A 23990-nucleotide genomic window follows, 5' to 3' on the forward strand; every position below is an offset into this window, starting at 1 on the left:
GCTGACTAAATACTTTTTTGCCCCACTGTAAGTAAATCCCAAAAGGTTGATCCCGTTTATGTGGACGTAGCGATTTCAGTGGGAGAAACGTTCCGTCACTCATCCAAGTGACTTCTTCAGTCTCAGCTGACTGCAGGTTTCCCCAATCTTATAAACAGTACATTTGCACAATAACTGAAACTAACCCACTGAATGAACAATGGGCTGTGAGGTCAGTTCCTTGATCATTAATATGCAAACTGTCATGACCATTGATCAAGAACCATTGATCAAAGACCACTGATCAATGGCCATGAGTACCATTCACAGAGAGTTCGGGAATGGCTGCAATCACAGCATTGTAAGATGGTGACAGATGTACCCTGGCCTCCTCTTCGATTCAGAGATGGTCTTTCCCTTTTCACGTAAATGGCCTCCTTGACTTCGCGCTCAAACCAGCGTTCCTCCCTGTCCAGGATGTTACATCCTCCACATTGAAAGAGTGTCCACTGGCCTGTAGGTGTAAATAGACTGCAGAGTCCTGGCCAGACGAGGTAGCTCTTCTGTGTTGTGCCATTCGCTTCGCCAGAGGTTGTTTGGTTTCCCCGATGTGTAAATCCTGGCAATCCTCCTGGCACAGCGTACACTATATTACTCTATTTGTGTCGGGGGACCCGATCCTTGGGGTGGTCCAATTTTTGGTTGCAGTGTGTTTTGGGGTGTAAAAGCCACGGAAGAAGACCGAAGAAGTCACTTGAATGAGTGACGAAATGTTTCTCCCCCTGAAAACACTAAATCCAGATCAACCCTTTAGGATGTATAATAATGTAAGTTTTAAAATGAGCCTTTATAAAGAGACTCTAAATCTGGCCAAGCTGTTAAAGACTGAAGTCATTCATGTTGATCTACAGTACTATGCAAAAGTCTTGAGGTCGCCCTCATTTTAGTATTTTCTGCTTGGCAAATGGGAAATAGGTCCAGCAATTTATTAAAATGTGCAAACATACATGTAAAAACAGTATATAAGGCAATTATGTACATTTCTAGCTTGAAGTCAATATTTGGTGTGACCCCCTTTATTCTTCAACACAGCTTGAACTCTCTGAGACAATCCTTCTTGAATTTTAATATCTCCTTTGGATGTTGGCTGCCTTTTGTTCCATTTTCTGTCAAGTTGATCCCACACTGCTTCAATAATGTCGAGGCCCGGGCTCTGGAGAGGCCCATCCATGACTGACAGTGTTCCACTATGTCTTATGTTTTATCCAAGTATGTTTGTACTGCACTGGCAGTGTGTTTGGGATCATTGTTATGTTGGAAAATGGAGCCACTACCAATCAAACAATTTTTTTTCTTAAAAAAAAAGAAATTTAGGGCTGAGCTGATTAGCATGTTAGTTTTTTTCTTTGAGATAGTGGTACTCACATGATAGCCATTGTAAGTATATGATTATATAGAATGTTATAGTGTTGATTAAACATTTTATATAAGTATTTAACATGAGCTCAGCTTTAAACATCTGGAGCAGAAACAATCTCACTGCACATAATACAGTTTTATGTGTAGCGAGGCGTTTTGATGATATTTTATTGCTACTTTTGCTAAAGTAATGGTTCTGAAAAAGCTCCTCCAGCACTCGTCATTGCGAGTTAGTAGAAAATCATTAGATGATATAATATATCAAATAATATTTTACAATCCTTCTGGCAGGAAGGAGTGCAGAAAGGTAAAAACATGCAGGATCAGTGCAGCAAGCTGTAGGAGGCAGTCGGCATGTATAAGAGAATAAAAGACTGGCAGCAAAAAATGGTAACATCATCCCTGCTTGTCTTTCTGTAAAAGCCACTGCACACCACTGCTGCACATCATACACAGATAGTTTCTGGCCTATCACAAGGAATCATCTTGGTGCAAAAATACTTTTTCATGCCTGTCAAACAATATTACTTTTAGCATTTTTTTGTACAGTTAACTAAAGAAATGATAACAAATGATGTGTTTTTGCAACAGACTGTTAGTAACAAAGTGGCTATATTTAGATATATAGGCATGAATCTCCTCTGTATGGGTATAGGGGTGTGATGTCATGTTAACAATCCATTAACATCTGGCTTACATCCACCAAGGTCTTCAAAGTTATTGGTTAAATTGACAAAAAGACTTAAAGTTTAGAAAATATGATGCTTACAATTGTGGTATTTAATGTTAACATATAGGAAGTAGCATTTCAAGATTTCAAGGTCAGTAGATTGATCTGATAGGGAAAGTGACAATAATGCTATATAAAGCGATTCACATCTGTTTTTCTTACTGCCAGTGTTTGTGCTGATATCATGTAGGCAGACATGGAATGTTAGATGGGGAAATATGTTACTTTACTATAACTACATTGCAATAACAGGTTATAACCGTTTAAATACATAACGATTTGAATACAGATTTGTGACAAATGCTGTATAGCATGTCAATTTTAAAGAAATTACAAAGAGGTCTGTCTTCTTGGAAGTAAAACAAAGAAATAAGGGGCTTACTGAAGAGTTTTGCACACTACTGTACATTTGCATTACTCCACACAGGAGAATGAAAACAGGAAATAAGCCCCAAACTTGCTTCAGGCGTGTATTTCTTTGCTTACACCTTTCATTTGTAATGTCTATGTGCTCTCTGCAAGGTGTAATCCTCTCTAATATAGCATCAATCCAATAATAATATTATGTGGATTAGCCTCTATAATCCATTCAGGTTTATTATTCAGGTAGTATTAACGTACTGAAGGACAAAAGCTGCAATCCTGTGACACAACCAGTCAACAGAGGTATTTAAGAAGCATATTTTAAGGTGTGTTTAATCATTTTTAGCAAAAGACCATATTATACTTTGAGCGCTTCATACTGCCTTTAAATACACCATAAAAATGTGTGTAAAAATGTTATTTCATACATCCCTCATGTCTCTCATATTAGCTGGAAACCTGGCTGCACAGCTCTGCATGTTAAGTGATGATAAGGCAGGTTTCGAGGGAGTCAAACAAAGAATGAGGGTGGTTACTTGCAAGTTACCTCAGCAAGCAGCAGCAGCAGGTTCCTTTCAGTGCAGTCATTTTTAAAAAAGCATAACCTTGCTGACAGCCTGTGGCAGCGTAAATGCTCCCTCAGTCCGTGCCCTCTCCACCCATCATCTGGTGTAACCATGAGTAAGGCTTCACACAGAGCTCCAGCTGTGCTCACTCTCCACATCCAACCTTTTTCCCTTCCCCTCACCAGCAGCCATTTGTAACACCGCTCTCATTTTCTGTGCCTCTTTTTTGCTCTTCCTTCTCTTCACTGCATGCTCCAGTGATCCTATCTGTTCTGCCTCTCTCCAAATTTTCATTTTTTTTCTCTATTGCAAGCAGTTTGTTCTCTCTTTTTCTCCCACTGATAAGAAAAAACACTAAGCACAACTGAAGATAAAACGAGCACCGTGCATTACATCAGTGTTAAATTACTGTCTTTTTCACTAGAAGTAGGGCAAAGGTTCATTGAGACAAAGTACTAGCCTGGTGCCCATAGAAGAGGAGATGTGGTTGCTTGAAGTCAACCACTTTACAGCAGACTGCTGTAAAAATGTTACTTTCTGGGACATTTTTACGTAAAAAAAATATCAATCAAGGTAAATTGCAATATTAAGTATTTTTTAAATTAATATCTGCCACCCTGTAGTTCGTTAGTTAGGCCCCAGTCACACTGGCCTAGAGACCAATCGGCAACCCCTTGGATAATGTTAGTCACTAAAGGAATTATATATATTATATAAACCATTGGCAACCAAAATAATTATCTATATTCCGGTTTCAAATACTTACTGGATGTTGATGCCATTCACTGTGAAATAGATCGATAAAGTCTGGTTACAGAGACTTACAGACCAGTGACCCCTTCAGGCAACCACAGCTCACTAATGAAAAATCTGTACTCCTCAACCAGTTGGCGAGTGGTTGCTGCCAGTTGCCAGGTAAAAATCGGTCACAAAGAGGTATATAGTGCTGCACCAAAAATTGTTTGCTAACATATTGTAGCAGTCCCTCATCGTTCGCACAGAAGACAATGACCACTTGCCACCTGTGTTTAAATGTGTTGGTTGCAGCAGTAAGCCATAATGTTACTTTAAAGTGGAAGATTCTCCGTTTCAGATTTTCTTTGCACTTTTTTGACTACCACATAGGGAGTAGTTGGCAAGTGTTTGCAGACAAATTTTCATCTTCCATGCAACGGTGGCAGTTTCCAAGTAACTAAAGCAATCACAAGGATGTTTCTGGTGCAGCAGCCTCTTTGCGACTGATTCCATTTGGCAGCAAATGCTTGCCAGCTGGTTAGGTCATATATATTTTTCTCTAGCGACTTGTGGTTGACATGGTCAAGGTCTGCATGACTCAGGCAATCGATTTCGCAGCAACTTGCAGCAACCTCTAGCAACCACTTGCCACTGATTGGGGAATACACATTTTTACCTAGCAACATAAGGTTGTCAGTGCACGCAAACAGGTCTCTAAGTCAGAGGTTAGAAAGCACACCACTTATTCCCACTCTTACTGAAAAAATATGGCATGAGGTTCAGTCTTCCATAGCAATTGTTTATTTTTTTCATATTTACTAAAAACATTAAAATCACCTGGAAGTGTTTCATAGCATCAAAATTCATTTAAAGGTTATATACTGTACAAGTTTTGATGGATGTTTTCCACAGCCCCAATGCCTTACGATGCAGAATATTCTCACCTGATCGGATCTTTGAAACCAGAAATTTCTAAAGAATTCTGTCGACAGGAATAACCTGCCCAGCGGGAAACCCGCTAGAAATCAACCATGAGTGTCTGTTCCACAAAAAACAAAAATAGCAAAGACAAAAATAGCATTGTGACTTAGTAGATCTGTGCCCAGGACCATTTTTATTAGTGAGGTATTACTCATGTTAGATTTGCCATCCAAGACAGTAGCATTTTAGCAGCTATATAAACATATACACATTTTCTCAGAGGAGACTTCACTGGGTGTGTGTGTGTGTGTGTGTGTGTGTGCGTGCGTGCGTGCGTGCGTGCGTGCGTGTGTGTGTGTGTGTGATGTGAAGCCAGATGCAGAATCCTAATGAGACTCGAAGCCGCTGCTGCCTCTTTGCCACCTGACAGCTCGAAGACAGATTCTGCTTTTGTGTTTGTATTTTGTGTGTGTTTGCAGTGCACATGTTTATGTCTGGTGTCTATTAGGATTCAGACAACATTTTTACCAGAAGACGGATTATCCTAAAAACAGCTGAACAGGCTGCCAGTGTGTGCAGAGACGTTGGTTAGTTGATCAGCGGGTCTCAGAGGAATGTGTCTGGTTGAAGAGGCTAAAGACTCTGTGCTGATTTTCAACTTCGCCTTTAGCAATTTGGTTGGTGAAATATGGATTAAACTGCTGCTCTCCACCTTCCACCCTCCTCTTTCTCCCCATTTGTCTCTGTCTTCTGTAAATTGCTATAAGGGACAATGCCATTTAAAAAAAAATGTTATCCTGTTGAACGTTACAAGAACCTGACCTGCAGAAAATAAAGTATCAAGATAGCGGTAAAAATACTAAACAAAGACAATAAATATGGACTTGACCGCTCCCTCTTGTTCTTAATATTTTTAACCTTGTACAAGCACAGCTTTTTTTTTTTAAACTAACCTTGATTTGAAATAAATAGCCACCAGAGTGCTGAGAAACCTGCAATCCCCGGGTTATGTTGTTGCACCAGTTCCCATATAGCTCTGACATCAAATAAAAAATTAACTAACCACAAAAAGTAAAATTGTGTTTGGGTGATTTCTTTGTTGTAACAGTGTTTCTTGGCAACAAATCTTATACTGCTGCAAAGCCTATTTATTTCTCCTTAAATTGCACCACATTTGTAAAGGAAAATCGGTTAAGCAGCAGAGTTAAGTATGTAGAAAAACTTTCCAAATCTTTTGCCAATGACAAACAGCTTATATGTTAATAACTCTAGTTTGGTGCCGTTGATTGGATTGGGTGATTGAAATCTGAAGAAAAACACAACTTGTCAATTTAGCAATTTATTCATTTAACAAACGGGCCTGGCACCGTCGCCAGCTTGGTAATACACTGCCATGGGATAGCATCCCAGTATTCTACCAGCACATGTCACAAGTCAGCTAGTGTGGTCGCATTCGTCACTCTGGTACGAACGCAGAACAAAACCAATCAAGTGTTCAGTGGGGTTGAGGTCAGACTGCAGACAGGTCCTTGGCACCATTTAAAGGAAAATAAACAGGCTTTCCAACAGCACCAGATTAACTGCCAAGAAGAATTGTTACAAATGAAATAATCGAATACACACGTTTTTCTGTACTCTATTTTATTCTAATTTATTTAATTCTACTCCTTTATTGTCTTTACTTGTGTGGTAGTTTAAAATCTGGCTAAAGGAGCTTCTTTATAAATATCATTATTTTATTATTGTTACAATTTTGAATTTGAAGCTTTGAAAATTTGTGTAGCATCGTCAGGCAGTCAAATCATGTTTTGGATACACCTCCAGTGGACTGTGTCATGTCTGTACAGCAAGCTGTGTGTTCTCCTGCGTGCTCACCAACACACCACAAGTGAATTTTTATGTTTCAAGTCTATACTTTTTTTCATCAGATGTATTTAGAAGGCTAAAGGGGCCCATTTATGTAACACCTATACAATTACTGATACTAGGGAACATTATCATACATCAGAATGGAGTATCACAATATACTATGACATTTCATCCAGTGCTTAGTTAAACTGTTAAATGTAATAACATATTTTGTGGGATTTGTATGAAATATTTTTAGACACTCACAGTGCCCTAGGCATTCTTTATGAAAGGTTTCATCAAGATTAAGCCACTTATAGGAGGAGATGGGGACCATACAAACATAGATATGCTACAATCATTATTATAGTAAGTGCAGTGATTGGGATGTGAGAGTGTTTCAGTTGGGAACGCTGTCTTTTATTTTCTGCTGTTTGTCTAGAATCCTGCCTGGAATGTGGCCTTCATATAAATCACAAGATCATCCCAGTAAGAGATATTTGGGGGGATTTTTTCTTTTTTATCCTAATCTTCTCCATGAAAAGCTCATTTTTATTGTATGTGCTTATTGGCAAGCACTGAGTTCAAAAAGCAGAAATGGCTTTTTCTTCTCAAATGACCTCACATCTGTTTTGGTGCTGTAGAAATAAGAAATACATATAAAAATCGAGGCATGTTGCTGCAGACGGTCCTGGGATCAAAACTGAGGCCTTTCTATGGGTTCTGTCCTGGTACACCAGCTTCCTCCTAGAGTCCAAAAAAACATGTGTGAGTTAGAGTAATTGGTGATTCTAAATTGCTCATAGGCGTGTCTCAACCCTCAACCCGGGATAACTGGGAAAGGCACACAGTGACCCTGAATTGGACCATGGATGGAAGAAAATGGATAGACTGCTGGATTGTGTCATTGTGCAAACATGTATAGACTTAACTGTACGCCTTCTGGTGGTAGTCCAGATGTCTGCTTTTGAAAAAGCCTCACTGACACAGGAGGAGTGATGGTGTCAGTGTCCGGGGTGATTCCTGCAGAAGGGGAAAACGTCCACATTTCCAAGGTGCACACAGTCATTTGTTGACAGTGGTGCTGGTGGAGGCTGATAGAAAACCTTTGAAATTTTTATGTTTAAAGAGAGCCATTTATGGGAAACCTGAGGTATGTGTACACCCCGGCAGTGGCATCTAGTTATTCTAGCATTAAGCTGTAATGCTATTCTAAGGGCTTTACCGTGTGTCATACAGCAACCTTGCTTGTTTCCTGTTACGACTGCGCCATGCGATGATATATATCATATGATAAAATGAAACGTCTGTCATTTCGCATTTTGTGGTATTTCAGAATACACTGTGGCATTACTACTGGTATGTGGACGAGCCCAACTACACAGCCCTGTTTGAGTTTGATGGTGCACTTTATCTGAGATTGCATTGAGACTTTGCAGTCGTGTTTTGCAGGCAGGCTTTTTTCTTGATGACCATGCAGGAGAAATGATAGGCTCAGGGAAGCTCCACATGAGGATCATCTAGTGTGTGTCACTATGTATAATCCTGTGACCAAAATACTGTTTTTGTTCACAGTCTCCATGTAGCCATCAATGAGTATCTAAATATAAGCATATTTTTCTGTAATAATAACCCGTGGTAGGTCATATGGGATTTTAAAATTTTCAAGGTGCTAGTTTAGCGAACATTTGTTTTGCTGGCTCTCAGGCTGAATATGCAAGATTACATATTACATATGCTATAATTCTAACTTGAAGTGAGTTGTTTACTTGTTATAACGTACATATTTATGGTGAGGCTTAGTTTGCTGCTATAGTTTAAGCTTGAAAAGGTCCATGGTTACATTTTGTCTCTTACAAAATGCATTGTATCGTTGTGTTTTTTAAGCAGTTTTTTTCTGCCTTTTATAGTTTAGTTGGTCTCACATAATGCTGATGAAGGTAGCATTATATATTTTAATATTTAATATATACTGTAGACTTTGTATTAATGCTATAGGCAAGCAGAATATTACAATATGTTGGACCTTTAATCATTTAGTTTTTGAAAAGTGTCTTCTATTTTATACATTAATGTTTTATCTGAACTTTTTCAATTCAACATTTGCTCTGATTTTCTCACTAAAAAGAAAAAAAATACATACAAATTAGTACCATTCATTTTCAAGTATCTAATTAAATGTAATTTTATTTATATAAACTATTCACAACAACATGTGCCTCAAGCAGCTGATTTAAAAATTAAAACAGAAATAATCCCTTCTGTGTGGTCATTATATAAGCTATTCTCCCAATTTACAGAAAATGCACTGTATCATGATATATAGTGTTATATGAAATGCATAATATCGGGATATGAGATTTTGGCCCCGATTTCATGCTCTCTCTTTAGGCCTTTGCATACATCACTGTCATGAATTAATGTTACAGTAACCAGTCATAGTCACGTCTGACTACAGACATAGACCCCATCCTGATACTGATTAACTGCCTCCAACAGTTCACAGCCACTGCTTGTTATCTTTTTTCCTGCCTATTTCAGTACCATTGAGATTAAAAAAAAGACCTTTCCACTGAATTTTTTTGCATCATAATACGTCTCAACGCGCCCCCTCTCATTGATGTGTAAATGCTGATGTTTCTGAAGTACGCCCGAGTTTCCTACTATTACTGTGAAGATTGCTGCAGTTGAATTTTTATGGCTAATCTGTTTTATTTTTGCCTCCCACGCAGCACAGTCTCGACGAGCAATTGTTTCACATGAGAAGAGGAACAGCATTGATCTGTGTTTCTCAGGCTAAGCTTCCCTTGATAAGTACGAACCAGCCAACATAACTTGTGGTTTGTTTTCAGTTTTGGAAATGGATTGGGTCCACTGCACCATCTGCAGATATGTTGTTGCACTGAAGCATCAGTATGTCAACAACTGCGTGCTTACTGTATCTACTGAAGTGATTAATTTAAGCTGAATATTAAGCGGGGCATCAGTTTACTAGATGATTAAAGCTCAGTCTTGTTTCTGCTTCTGTTAGGTATTTTTCTAATTGACTAGCAATTATTCAGACGCATGCTGGCATGCTGTGTAGCCTGTAATGGAGACCAGGGGATCTGTTACCTTAACTTGTGTTTTTACTTGTTTATGAATGATTGATATTGGAAGCTAAATGAAAAGACACACACATTATTTTTATTGTTTAGGGATTCTTTATTGACTTTAGTCAATATTTTGGGAGGACTGTTTAAGTGTCGGTTTATGTTAGGAGAGCTGAAGAGTGAAAACAGCTCAGGTTCCCTGCTTAGGAACCGCTGAGGGGAGACTGAAATGACAGCTCAGGGGAGGCTAGTCTGGGTCTTTCTAATTTATGTATTTATGATTAAAGCATACGTGTTATTGAATTTTATATATATATATATATATAAAAGTGTAAAACCTCATATATATGTATGTGTATATATATATATATATATATATATATATATATATATATATATATATATATATATATATATATATATATATATATATATATATATATATATATATATATATATAAGCTCCTTACCATGCATGGAGGGTTTCACCCCAAATCCAGCACCCTGAGGCTGTACGCTAAGCGGAAGGAAGGGGGCCGGGGACTGGTGAGTGTCAGCACCACAGTCCAGGATGAGACAACGAACATCCAAGAATACGTTAGGAAGATGGCCCCAACTGACCGAGTGCTCAGTGAATACCTCAGGCAGCAGAAACCCAAGAAAGAGGAGGGAGACGAGGAACCATCATGGAAGGACAGGCCCCTGCACGGTATGTACCACCGGCAGATAGAGGAGGTGGCTGATATCCAGAAATCCTACCAGTGGCTGGACAAAGCTGGACTGAAAGACAGCACAGAGGCACTAATCATGGCAGCACAAGAACAAGCTCTGAGCACAAGATCCATAGAGGCTGGGGTCTATCACACCAGGCAAGACCCCAGGTGCAGGCTGTGTAAAGATGCCCCAGAGACAATCCAGCACATAACAGCAGGGTGCAAGATGCTAGCAGGCAAGGCATACATGGAACGCCATAACCAAGTGGCCGGCATAGTGTACAGGAACATCTGTGCCGAGTATAACCTGGAAGTCCCGAGGTCAAAATGGGAGATGCCCCCAAGGGTGGTGGAGAATGACCGAGCTAAGATCCTGTGGGACTTCCAGATACAGACGGACAAAATGGTGGTGGCTAACCAACCGGACATAGTGGTGGTAGACAAACAGAAGAAGATGGCCGTAGTGATCGATGTAGCGGTTCCGAATGACAGCAATATCAGGAAGAAGGAACACGAGAAGCTGGAGAAATACCAAGGGCTCAGAGAAGAGCTCGAGAGGATGTGGAGGGTGAAGGTAACGGTGGTCCCCGTGGTAATCGGAGCACTAGGTGCGGTGACTCCCAAGCTAGGCGAGTGGCTCCAGCAGATCCCGGGAACAACATCGGAGATCTCTGTCCAGAAGAGCGCAGTCCTGGGAACAGCTAAGATACTGCGCAGGACCCTCAAGCTCCCAGGCCTCTGGTAGAGGACCCGAGCTTGAAGGATAAACCGCCCGCAGGGGCGTGCTGGGTGTTATATATATATATATATATGTGTATGTGTATATATATATATGAGGTTTTACACTTTTACCTCATTCTCACTTAATACTAAATGTGTCATTAAAGTCACATGGCAGTCATATTTCATTAATTTCATTAATTTTGTGTTCATATACATTCACACACTACTGCTTTGTTATTGGTTTATATAAGCTGCATTCACCATTTTTTTCTATTTTCTCAAGTTACCTGTCAGTTGCTGGTTTAAGTAAAAGAAGCAGCAGGGTTTAAATATAGAGGGCAATCATATGGACTGAACCATCTGCTGTCATTGCATGGGGGAGAATGTTTTCAACATGAAATTTAAATGAAATGTATTTATTTCCCCCATTGCATCTAAAATGGTTTACTCCATTACGCCACATGTTGAGCTTTCTTTTGATTAGGGTAGATTATTTGTTAATTTAAGGCTTATCTTTGAGTAGAGTTCTGCTTAGTTGGTCTCTTTTATGGGCCTACTTATTACTTAAAACAGCCTGTGAATTATGATGTTTTTGATATTATTTTTGGCTTTTGGGGTAGAATACAACACACGTCCTTTGTCTGCTTGGTAGACCATTCCAGAAACATGCCTGAGGCAGTTAGAGTATAAAAGGAAGCTAGGTGCTTTCAGAGACCGGGCGGGTTTGTGTAAATGTGTTTGAACGCCTGTTCTAATAATAAAAGCAACATATTTATTTCAGCCTCATGCTTCTTTGTCAAACCTGAAGCCACTACCAGCCAAACTGATATGTCCCAATCAGATAAAGAAGAGTGACTTAACGTCGGGAAAGAGTGCACTACTTTCATTTCCATGAAGTGACATTTCAGTCAATTATCCATTACCTTGGCAACATCTGTAGGAGAGAGTGATGAGAGAAGCCTGGAGATGGTGTGCAAGAGATCCAGAGAGAGGAACTTTCTGGTAAACTGTAGAGAAGAATAGATTGACAGAAAATTGGATTTCATGGCGTACCATCAGGAGGGCTGGGTTCATTCAGCGTGCTGTGTGTCTGCAGGCATGCTGATTATGATAGCATAGCTCTTCTGTGCACACAGGACTTTAAGTCTGCCAATACTTGGCTAAACGGGGTATGTGCATACGCGCATACTGCACACTCACATATTCATTCGCCAACACATCTCACAATATAGGTCATAAAGGTTTTTTTATGTAACAGTTGACACGGGAGTTTAATGGAGTCCTGCAGTTGCTTCTCTTTCCGTTCAGGCCTACTAAGAGCCGCTGGAAAATTAAATAATGAATGAGGTTAATGGGTCACGATGGTTACATATGACCCTGTTTTCCATTTATTTCTCGTTTTCCAGGAAGGTCACCTGTTCTAGTGCACTGTCTGGTCCAGTCAATAACAGCACACACACAGCCTAGTTTGTTGCTGCTGAGCAGATCTGATCATCTAACTAACAAACTCATGTTTTAAGAGCTTAGAGCTGCTTTCTTGGGACTAGCAGCAGCTGTGGCAAAACTTCAGTCACCTGCTGATAACAATTTCAGTTGAATATCTTTTGTTTTTGTTGTGACTTGAAAGAAAAGGTTGCATTTGGGAAAGGGCCAGTGGCTCTTGGATTTTATTGTATTTGCATTTCATAAATTAAATCATTCAGTAGAGTATCTGATGACAAAAATATGGATTAGTTCCAACCGCAGATGATAGTCAAACTTTCTCTATGTGCAGAGTTGTGGATATTGTGCACCCACACGCATGCAGAAACACACACTTTGAGTGAATGAAGCTGCAATTTTAGCTGACGTATGTGGGCCACTTCCCCTGCTGCCTCCTGTCTCAACACTGTAGGTCAAAATATGTTCACATAAGAATAGTTTGTGTTCAGCATCCAGCAGAACTTATTAAAAAAAAGTGTGTACTTCCACTTCCACTAGACGTGGCTACAGACTTAAAGCTTTGTGCTGCTTTCCTTACAAATCAGATTTGAAATGTTGGTAGTGCTGGATGGAAATCAGAATTCATCAGGGGGCCACGAATGTCTGTACAAAATGCAGTGGAAATGCTCGCTGTGCTTTGAGAGATTCAGTTTTCACCAAAGCAGAGTCATGGCTGAAGTTGATAATTGCCCAGGACACATTTGGCTAACCGCTGTTGAAAAAAGATATATGTGACCAACAACACCCTTTTACGGGGTTTGTTTTGCATTCTCATTTAGAGCTATCCCCTTGTAAATGACTCATCCAAGTTACAGTCAATGGCAGTGAAATACAGGATCTAATAGATTTCCAGTCACCTCTAAACAGTGATAGAACTGATCTTCATATTTCATGTTGGTCTTCTGGTTCAACAGTCACAGACAGTCAAGTGTTCAGTCAACCACAAAATATGAAATCAGCAAGTCAAACACCAAGTGCACAAATGAGTGACATGCATCAAAGCCTAAGCCATAATATATTGCATTTTTCACACTGTAAAGTTACCAGACTTGATTAGCAGTACGAGGTAGGCATCCAATTTCTTCTTGAGATTTATAGTATACAGTCAATTACAGTAATATGCAGTATACTTTTTACATCTTTTGAATTGCTTCTTATATTTAATGTAATTGTGCTATTTTAAATATTCAAATCACTTTAGAAACACACCAGTGTGTTTACCTGTCTTCATTCACATATTTCCCTAACGGCCGCGGCAGATGGCTATCCTCTTACTGAGCCTGCTTCTGCCCGAGGTTTCTTCTTGTTAAAAGGGAGTTTTTCCTTCCCACTGTTGTCCAGCGCTTGCTCATTGGGCGTTGTTTGTTTTCTCTGTGTTATTGCAGGGTCTTTACCTTATAATAGAAAGTGCTAAAAAACTGTAATTATTATCATTGGGCATTTGTAACTTCATTACCCTTTGTATGTTTCAAAAGCTCACTGGAAGAATGAAAAATGAAATGTTTATTTACAGGTAATATATAAAAATAACTGAATAGCATATTTCTCATTCTAATTACCAGAACCTCCTGAGGTTAACCTTTGTCAGTGGACAAAGACCTAGTTCATGGGGTAAATATAGTTCAGTGTGCCGAGCCTGTGGTTATGTTTCTGTATGTGTGTCACTGTGTTCCATTGTGCATTGTGACCTTCATCAACCTCCACCCATTCACTCATCACTCTGCTGATTGTTAGGCATCAAAGGTACACACTGTGGCTCACAATGGCATTGTGGTTGCCAAGCAATCAAGCTCCGGATAAATTGACAAAGGACATTTTTACGACATCCTGTATTAACTCAGTAACCCCCTTTCCAATGTAAACATTTCCATCTAGTCGACAACAGTATATTATTCCTGCCCTGAAGAGCTAACAGTTGCAGCCATTGTGAAGCAGTTAAATCTACATTAAATGAGGAACTCGCTTGCATATGTACTGTACTGGGCATGGTACGTGTAAAATAAATTTTACTAACTGACATGACTTCACTCTCGTTCTGCTTGCTGGTTCAGGGAAACCCTTTTTTTTTTCCAGTTTTAGGATGCTACATTCTTCCAAACTCCCAGGGATACTTATTCAACACTAAAAGCTGGCTCACCTCCTTCATCTCCATGTGTAGAACCTCCCCTGAGTCATGGAAGCTATGCTAAATTTAGCAGACCTCAAAAAGTAATGGTGTGGCAAGTTCTTATTGAGTTTTCTGCCCACAAATATCTCTCTCACTCTACCTAGTTGTGTTTTGCTCTCTATGCTTATTTTCTCAGTAAAAGGCTTGTCCGTGACTCACCCACGGCAGAGTGGGGCCCTATGAATTATTGAACCAATGGTGGAGCTCTCATAAATAATCTAACTGTATATCGCTGGGTGAGCATGTCAGTTCATTGGATACATCTCATCTTGAGTCTCACTGTCAGTACCACCTAGACCTGGGTCCAGTAACAGCTAAAGGCCAACATGGACATAAACTGCTGCACATAGATGCAAACTCGACAATATACAGATATATGGAGCGTTTTCATTGGCTTCTATTGAAAGCAGTCTGTCTGGGCTCTCAAACAGAAATGACAGTTGCCAGTACAACACAAGCCAATGCAGACTATATTGTGGAGGCCGCTTGTAAAGAGTCAGTAGTAGATATACTGCACAGTGGTAAGAAGATTCTTGGTTTGGATCTCCTGGTTAGTTTGCCAGTTTCTATGTAAGATTGCATGTTGTTCTTCTGCCTGAGTGGGTATCCTCTGAGTCCTCTGAGTCCTCTCCTTATTGTCCAGAAACATGCACGTTTCATTAATTGATTCTAAATTGGTAGATTTAGATAGGCAGATAAAGTGCTTAAGCATATAGAATAAAGTGCTTTATGAATATGTGCAATCTTTAAAGTGCTTTCAGTTGTCAGTAAGAGTAGAATTGTGCTATTTAAATGTCAGACCATGTCCCTGTGCTTTCTTCTGAATAATATGTTATACAGTTGTAGTAATGAGGAGGGGATAAAGTGGGCAAGATTATCTGCAATAGCATTCGCCTACAGTTAATTAGTCATTCAGTCTAATTTGCAAGTTAATAAACCAGTCAAGTGAGCTATGAGAGAGCTATACCATGTGTGTCATTAAATCAGAGAGTACTGTCATCCCATGGTCCCACCTACGCACTCGACGCATTTTTTTCCTCCGTCATGCATTCATGCATGCAGATGTCAAAAATGTTGCAGCCATGTATATCAGCATCTAGTTAGCACTACCAAATGAGAGCGAGCTGCACAACAAATATCAGCAAACACACAGACTGTGCACGTTGGCATGCAATCTGTCTTCCTAGTTAAAGGTACACTGGCTGTATTTGGAAAAAATAAAGCAAAGCGAAATAAAAAATTGATGTGTGATAAATTTGTTCTCAGATATGCTGTGAACAAACAAATAAAGCTCACGTGTAATGTTGTAATTAATTAGATTTATTATTTTTCCCTATCTGACCTTTTTACATATTTTACTGAAATTACTGCCACTTGATACTGTGAAATGTGACAACAAAATGAATGATAATTCATAACTCAAATGTTCAAAACAACTGGACAGTTTAAATAAGTCTCAGAGTTTACAGTAATGGCCTCTGGTGGACTGGTGCAAAGCAGGCTTATCCTGGTTAGGAGTTGGAGAGCAGCCATGATAACTCAGCCAACAACAATATGTTGATGACTGCAGTTGGTTAAATTCACAAAGAGCAAAGCCAGCAAGCAGTACAGATACCGAGCCTGTCTGCAAAGAAAACATATCTACTGGAGCTCACAGCGCACAGTTCAAATCAATTTGGAAGTTAGTTTGAGGACAGCTACACCAGATATCAGGGTTCACCCACCAGCCCAATCACTCTGTAACACCTTGGTAATAAGCCAGCTAACAGTTGGCTAACCCACTATTTCTGAAGTTCTGTGACACTTTGTACGACATTGCTTCTTCATTGCACTGCTTCCTCGAGTGCATGAGAGAAGTCAGAGAATGGCTTTCAGACAATTCCCTTATCCTGAACGAAAAGGAAGCGGAGATTGTGGTGTTTGGCAACCATATCCCTAGGGGCCTATCAGCCGATACCTTTGGTTCCTTTGCCACTTCTTTCCCTGACTCAGTTAGTGACCTCGGGGTTCTGCTGGACAGCTCTTTCAAATTTAACAAACAAGTGTCTTCAGTAATCAAATCTAGCTTCTACCAACTGCGCCTTATTGCTAAGACTAAGCACTATGTCCCTCATAAAGATCTTGAAAAGTTCATTCATGCTTTTGTGACTTCTAGATTGGATTACTGTAACTCCTTCTACTTTGGTCTTCACTCCGCTCTCCTTCACAGACTTCAGCTTGTCCAGAATGCTGCGGCTCGCCTTCTGACTGGCACTAGAAAGCATGCCTCTATCACCCCAGTTCTTATTGAGTTGCATTGGCTACCCATAAAATATCGCATTGAATTTAAAATATTGTTGCTCACTTTTAGAATTATAAATAATTTAGCCCCTCGTTATCTTGTCGATCTTCTTAGTCTATATGTCCCTGGGCGAGCCCTCAGGTCTTCAGCCCAATTACTCCTGGCTCAGCCTAGATCTAGACTTAAATCTAGGGGTGACCGTGCTTTTGCCCTGGTTGCACCGAATCTGTGGAACAACCTTCCTATTGCTATCCGTGCGTCAGACTCCGTTTTATCTTTTAAACCCCGTTTAAAAGCTCATTTATTCAACATAGCTTTTCCATCTAGTTAGCGCCCCTGTTTTATATTTGGTTTAATTTCTTATTTATGTACTTTATCTTTTAGCTATATCTGTTCTTAGTAACTTTGTTCTTATATTCCCTTTTATTGTTGTATAATTAGTGCTCTTAACCTGATGACACATGTGGTACTTTGTTAATAGTCTTTTATTTATTGTCTTAATTTTCCTGTTTTTATTGTACAGCACTTTGGTGTACCACTGGTCTTTTAAATGTGCTATACAAATAAAGTTGTATTGTATTGTATTGTATTAACCTGATGTTGTAGAGGTTAAATTCCACTAAAGCCATAGCCATTGTTCCACATAAATAACCAACAGTGTCGAGAATCAGGTCAGTTTCCTTTTCTGACTTGTGGCTCAGAAAAGGAAATGTGGGACCCGTGATACCCACCCATTCACTGTGAATAGTTTGGATATTTACCTGAGATCAGTTGGACTTTGCTTTGAGTCATAGAGCTCCACAGCTGATGAGTTCTGGGCGGCAGTCTATGTGTGAAAACGGCTTTAAATTTGAGTCGGTGAGTCACAAACAGAGCTTAAAAGCAGCTGAATTTTAATCTGGAGGACTAAAGCTATGGGCCGATAATAACACTCTACGTGGGAGTTTGTGGTGATTCGGCTAAACTAGCTAAAACCATCACTCAATGCAGTCATAATGATGTCCTTGAGTGCTAATTATGTATTAGGACTAATTGTGTAACCAAGACCGCAACTTTTTTTTATTTGAGTTTGGATTTTTGGATTGAATTGGTAAATGATTTTGTGTGTTGTATGTGTTTATGTGTTACTTACTTGTTAGGTGTCACTGTTCGCATGTAACTCTTGAACAAGAAAGGAAATAAAAATGTCAAACTGCTCATTAATTAAAGAACCCAGCAGTAGATTAATCTGCATTGGTGTCGTACAGTAAGATTTGGCAACAGTACAATCCAGTCTCTGGACTGCCAGCATGCTGTAGGTAATGGCGGTGAATTAGGTATAGAGCCAGGTCTAGAGGTGGTGTGGGCAAATGACTAGGATGCCTTCTGGGCTTCTCTTGGGCAAGGTGTTCTGGGCATGTCCTGGGGAGGAGGCCCCAGGGTGGAACGAGAATATGCTTGCATCTTTAATATTCCCTGGGAATACCTTGGTATTCCCTTGGACAAACTGGAGGCGGTGGCTGGGGAAAGGGAGGTCAGAGAGAAGCCCTGACCTCCCTTTCCCCAGCCACCGCCTCCAGTTTGTCCAAGGGAATACCAAGGTATTCCCTTGGACAAACTGGAGGACAGCAGTGATAATAGACTCATAATAGATAATAGATAATAGATAATAGATAATAGACTCATGAGGCTGCTGTCCCTGCAACCCAGCGTTAAATAAGTTTCAGAGGATGGATAAAAGGAAAAAATTGTAATTAATGTGACACATTTTCTTGCTTTTATGCCTAATAGCATTGGTTATTTTATGGTTATTTCAGTAAAAAATTTAAAAATATAATCATAAGTTCATAATTCTTTCTTCTTCTGTCTATCCACAACCAAACAAAAGGTTAAAGGTAAAAAAAATTTTAAGTGTCTAATTAAAGATTTTTTTAATTTTTTCAATTCTTTTTTAATTCACCTGTTTGTTAGTAATGGTAATATAATAATATACTGTAATTGTGCTTAGGTTTCTGAAGTAAAAGACTTGATGTTATTGAGATGTTGCCCACAGTCCTTGACATCTCTGAGCACCTGGCTCTTTGTATCAAGTGCAGTACGTGCACTCTGTGACATCGGAGGGTCATTTCAGATTCTAATTGCTCATTATTTAATGTAAAACTGACTTCTAGATGAGCCAGTTTGCTAGTGACTAAATGCTGTACATTTATATACTTAACCATAAACACCCAGACCTCCCTGCTTCCTGTGATTAATTCTCGTTGCAGTCACAATATTGATTGTTTGACGTGTGGGAGAGCTGCTGAATATTGGAGAAACACTTCAACAGCTTTGAACGTTTTAGTGTGGTTCTGCTGATGGCAAGCAGCCCTGAGATGCAGAGCAGCAGGTGCTGAGTGAACACACCCCCTACGGCGAGTGGGCAGCATTGACCGCTTATAATCGTTTCACCAATGGTTTCACTTTTTCTCCTGTTGCTTTGTAGCTCGTTTTTACTTTTGTGGTTGATGAATTTGGACCAAGAAAGCAAAATAAAGACACTGGGATTTTTTTAAAGGTTTGGCATGTATGAATATAAAAAAAATAATAGAACGTGTAGGTTTTTGGTGTAATTGTACAAGAAACGAAACAAAAGCAAAAGCAGTTCTCTTGGCAATTTGCTTAGCTGGCGGGCTGTTGCCTGCATGGTGCCTTTCGTGACTGTTATTCCCACAGGAAGTGAAGGTTGTGGAATGCCCCTGCAGTCTCTCTCCATATGCCCAGAAGAAGAAACACACACACACACACACACACACACACACACACACACACACACACACACACACACACACACACACACACACACACACACACACAGGACAGCAGAGGCTCTGCTTTATTGTGTGGAACACTATATTTATGGATAATGTTTGATTCTTGGCCTATTAATATAGTTTATTCCTACGACACATGTTCCTCTGAGAGAACCGAACATCAGATTGGATTTTGAGCATCCCTGCTGGGTAAATAAATTTGCATGTTAATGAAAGAAATTGATTTTATCAAGACAAAGACTCCATACTAAAACCTTTCCTGTTTCATGAGAAGGCAAGTCTTTTATGCAAATGTAGAAATATCTAGAAATTCACTGATTTTTGTAATTCTGGATAGGTGAAAGACTCAGTGATCGGTATCTGTTTTTGTTCTTCTTCATCTAATGAAAGTCTACATTGTGAGGCTTTCACAGCGAGTATGCCAGAAACTCTTTCACTTAACATACATATTGGAAAAATGCATTTTGGCATGTTAACAACAAATTGTCCAAACAGCGAAATACATTTGCGCTTTACATTAAACAATGTTTTCAGATATTAAATTATGACACATAAATTGTCTGTTCCTTGCCAAACATGCCAAAAAATGTTACTTAAAAAGAAAAACACTATGTATTCCTTTTAAACCACACAAATCACCATGGTTTCTTTAACCATTTGATCAGACTTAATCAATGATTGTATCAGCAGTTAAAAAAAAAAAGCACTAGCAGTCAGACGAAAAGTGGAAGCAAACAGCAGTCTCAAGTCCCTTGTTTTGTTGATCCATTTATCCACCCCAACCTCCTCCTTTTGTAGCTTTATAGCTACAAAATAGGGGTGAGTTTTAATAATCAATTCATTGATTAAAATCGATTCTGGCTTGGATAACGTGATATCGATTCATTAAAATCCTGAATCGATTTTTTTTTAATATAAATGTATTTTGCCCAAAATGCCAGAATCTCAGGTGAAACGTCACCAAATTTCGACAACCACCAAACATTTAAAACAGTAAATGAGAGCAGGTACACGGCTTCTGCACAAAGGCGTAAACACACAGCGCGGACCCGCGGATCAGAATCAGTGAGATGTCGCCTTTCTCACACACTCGGGGCTGAAAGCCGACAGCTCGCTGATTCTGATGTTTCGGCGGGTCCACGCTTTGTGTTTACGCCATTTTTGATTCTAAAGCTGTTAGTTTGATCTCTCTCCAAACAATATTGACCGAACCAGCAGCAAAAGAAGATCCAAACTAGGCTTCACATAAACATCGTCATGGATTCCCTCTTACTTTTGCTGTTTTGCTTCCACCACAATAAAATCACACTTCATGCACAGCTCTCTCTCTCTCTCTCTCTCTCTCTCTCTCTCTCTCTCTCTCTCTCTCTCTCTCTCTCTGTACTTCAAGAACAGTTTCCCATCTAAAAATCTGTTTTCTGCATTATTCGCTTGCTTGTTACGCACAAGTCTACCGTTATTTACAGCGCTGTCGGCCGCTGTTTTTTTTTCCTTTTACATACTTCCGAAAAGAAAACCTAATTTCTGCCGTTCTATACTGAACAAATTTAAAGTTTTTAAAATTATGCAAAATGCAAAACGCTTAGCCGTGTCTCTAATAAAACCGCTGTAACTTCAGAGGTGATGTTCATAAGTTGATTAATGGTTTCCTTTTGTTTTTGATCTACTGCAGAATATTTTGATAAAATCCCAGGCCAGGAAAATCACCTTCATGTTTTTCTGTGTTTTATCTTCAGCTACTTTGACACAAAGGCCTCTGCTGTGATGCTTACACCTTTGATAAAGTCTGGAAAGTGTCAGCTTCCTTTTTATAGATACAAAAATATGTAAATGTACTGATCTGAATTATAATATTTCTGACTGTCTGAGGCAAAATTTCCCAGATTCAAATCGATTCGAATCGAATTGAATCAAATTGTGGATCGAATCGATTCAGGAGCTTGTGAATCAGAATCAAATCGATTCTAGAAATCAGTGACGATACCCAGCCCTGCTACAAAATGATCATGATGTTTCCTACTTAGCAGCCTTTTATCCACTAGAGGGCTTTGTAACTTTGGGAGCAAAAAACGTATATTATCACAATGCTTGTGATTTTAAAAATGTGGGTATGTGCGTGTCTGAACTGATGCTTGTCAAAAGATTTCTTTTCTATACCTAGGATGGTTCAACAGCTGGTTATACAAATATGTTAGAAACAACGTGAATAATTTATCCAAGCTATTGACAGGTTTTTGCACCAATAAATTACAAATTTGACAGCAGGCCACTATGAATGGTCCACACAGACATGCTTTGTTTTATACCCTAATGCAATATTGTTGCAAATTAAATGCAACAAATATTTTACAATGAGTTCACTCTTGTGGCCTTGGGGTTTATGGACAGAGCATGGAAAGTTGGATAAGATACATTTTTGGTGGGATGATAATCCCTAATAAACCCAAACAGATTCTGGTAACATTTAGGTTAACAATCATGTGCGGTGCGGAGCTCCATACTGTGGTGGATTACTCTATCCAGGACGCCGTGTGAATTTCTGTGTGTGATCCAGGTCATTGGCTGTCAGAGCAGCTGTCACGTTACTCTGACTGACGAGAATTGAAACGCTGAGAATGAAGGATTAATCAAGCATAGTAACGTGGCCAGGATGATGACACGGCGCCAGCACCTGCCAGCACTTCGCTCTGCATTTGTCTGAGTGTGTCTGAAAAGCACCTCACAACTTGAGCAAGACAGCCGCTTCCCGGTTTCCATGCCAACCGCAAGGGCTGTTCATGTTGGAGCATGCTCAGTTTGGCTACCTTCTCTGTAACAATAGCCAGTGAGAGGGCTCACACTCACACACACTCTCTCTCACACGCACTTTACTCCAGCTCGCAGTGGGAGCGAGACAGAGAGGATAGGCTGCCCGCTGCGCTCCGGAGCTCATAACACACACAACGAGCAACAGACACACGCTGCTTTGTAACAAAGGTGAGTACACAAACATACAAAAATTCTTTTCACTTTTATGGCCTTTATTATCTTATGCGAAAGAGTTTGTGGCATATGCATCCTTCCCTGTGCTGGAAAGACCTGCAGAGTGGAGATAGTTGTTACCGGTGGAAAAACTAGAGCAAAAAGGAAAGAAGCATGTGGTCTGGTTGGTGAAAGAGCTGCATGAGCCTCTTTCTTAAAATGCCTTTGAAATGAGGCTATTATCATACATTCAATTCCCTATGTTTCAGCTTGCAGGTGGTCTCTTGCAAACAGGGGGTCTTGTCATTTTATGAATGGTGAAAGCAGATTGAATATTTATTCTGCTCAATCGGAGGTGTAGTAGTTGACGATGCAGGGATCGCTCAATAATTCATAGAGCCTTGTATGGAGGGAAGTCGAGGGATGACAGCAGGTGTAATGTGATGCTTTGCATGGACAAAGATAGATGTTCTAGGCTTCTTTTGATAGTACAGCCCATTTTTACAACCTACTTTTGCTTATTCGTGTGTTCGTATCGGACTAAAGCTGGGAGCTTGTGTGATCACTAAATGTGTAACTCAAAAGGGCAAAGTCTTTCCTGGAGGAAAAGCAGGATAAACAGATGCAGTCTGATGTAGATGCTCAGACATCTTTGAAAACGTTGCATGATGTGAGTAGTTTCTTTTCAGGTCTGGATGACCCTCTAAAGATTTTGGGCCTGTATGTGTGTTGCGGACTGTCTGCCTGTCTGTCTGTGTGCGAGTTTGTACCGGGGCTGTTCTACACAAGAGATATCGTCAATATGAGCCATCATTCCCGCCCCGTGTCTCTCTGAGGCATACTTAGAGATTCACTCACAAGCAGACATTCACTGCCCGCCTCCCACAAGATTAATTATGGTGGCTGATAAATTCCTGTCTGGTCGATAGTGTATTCCTCTGCAGCTGGCCAGAGCCTTGTGTTTGTGTTGGTGTATGCTGATGGTTATTTAGAGAGCAGCATGAATATCAACTGGCCTTGGCTGTGGCTTCATGTAAAGCAGAGGTGAAGGAATGGGTGATCAAATTCATAACAATTTTTTTCAGTGCTTATGAACATTAGTCTTGTGTTGGGATAGTTCCTTGCAATAAAGTATGTTTTGCAGTCATCTAATGACACCATAAAACTCCTTATACCGTTACGAATGACCTGTTTTACCAACTTGTTCAAACTTTTGAC

At 39.8% G+C, this 23990-nt stretch overlaps 1 protein-coding gene across 3 annotated transcripts in view; it reads left to right on the forward strand.

Annotated features, from left to right (window-relative positions):
* Positions 1 to 23990, forward strand: part of arhgef49 (Rho guanine nucleotide exchange factor 49) — a 73989-nt gene that overhangs the window by 7781 nt on the left and 42218 nt on the right. The window contains exon 1 of one of the 3 annotated variants that reach the window (XM_080903465.1): positions 22690 to 22787. The exons of the other annotated variants lie outside the window; for them this stretch is intronic. The gene's annotated coding sequence lies outside the window, so the exon portion shown is untranslated. Of the gene's footprint in view, positions 1 to 22689; positions 22788 to 23990 lie in introns of those variants that run through there. 3 annotated transcript variants of the gene reach the window in all.

Source organism: Rhamphochromis sp. 'chilingali' (genome assembly GCF_963969265.1).
Source record: "Rhamphochromis sp. 'chilingali' genome assembly, chromosome: 14".
In the NCBI taxonomy this organism is placed as follows: domain Eukaryota; kingdom Metazoa; phylum Chordata; class Actinopteri; order Cichliformes; family Cichlidae; genus Rhamphochromis; species Rhamphochromis sp. 'chilingali'.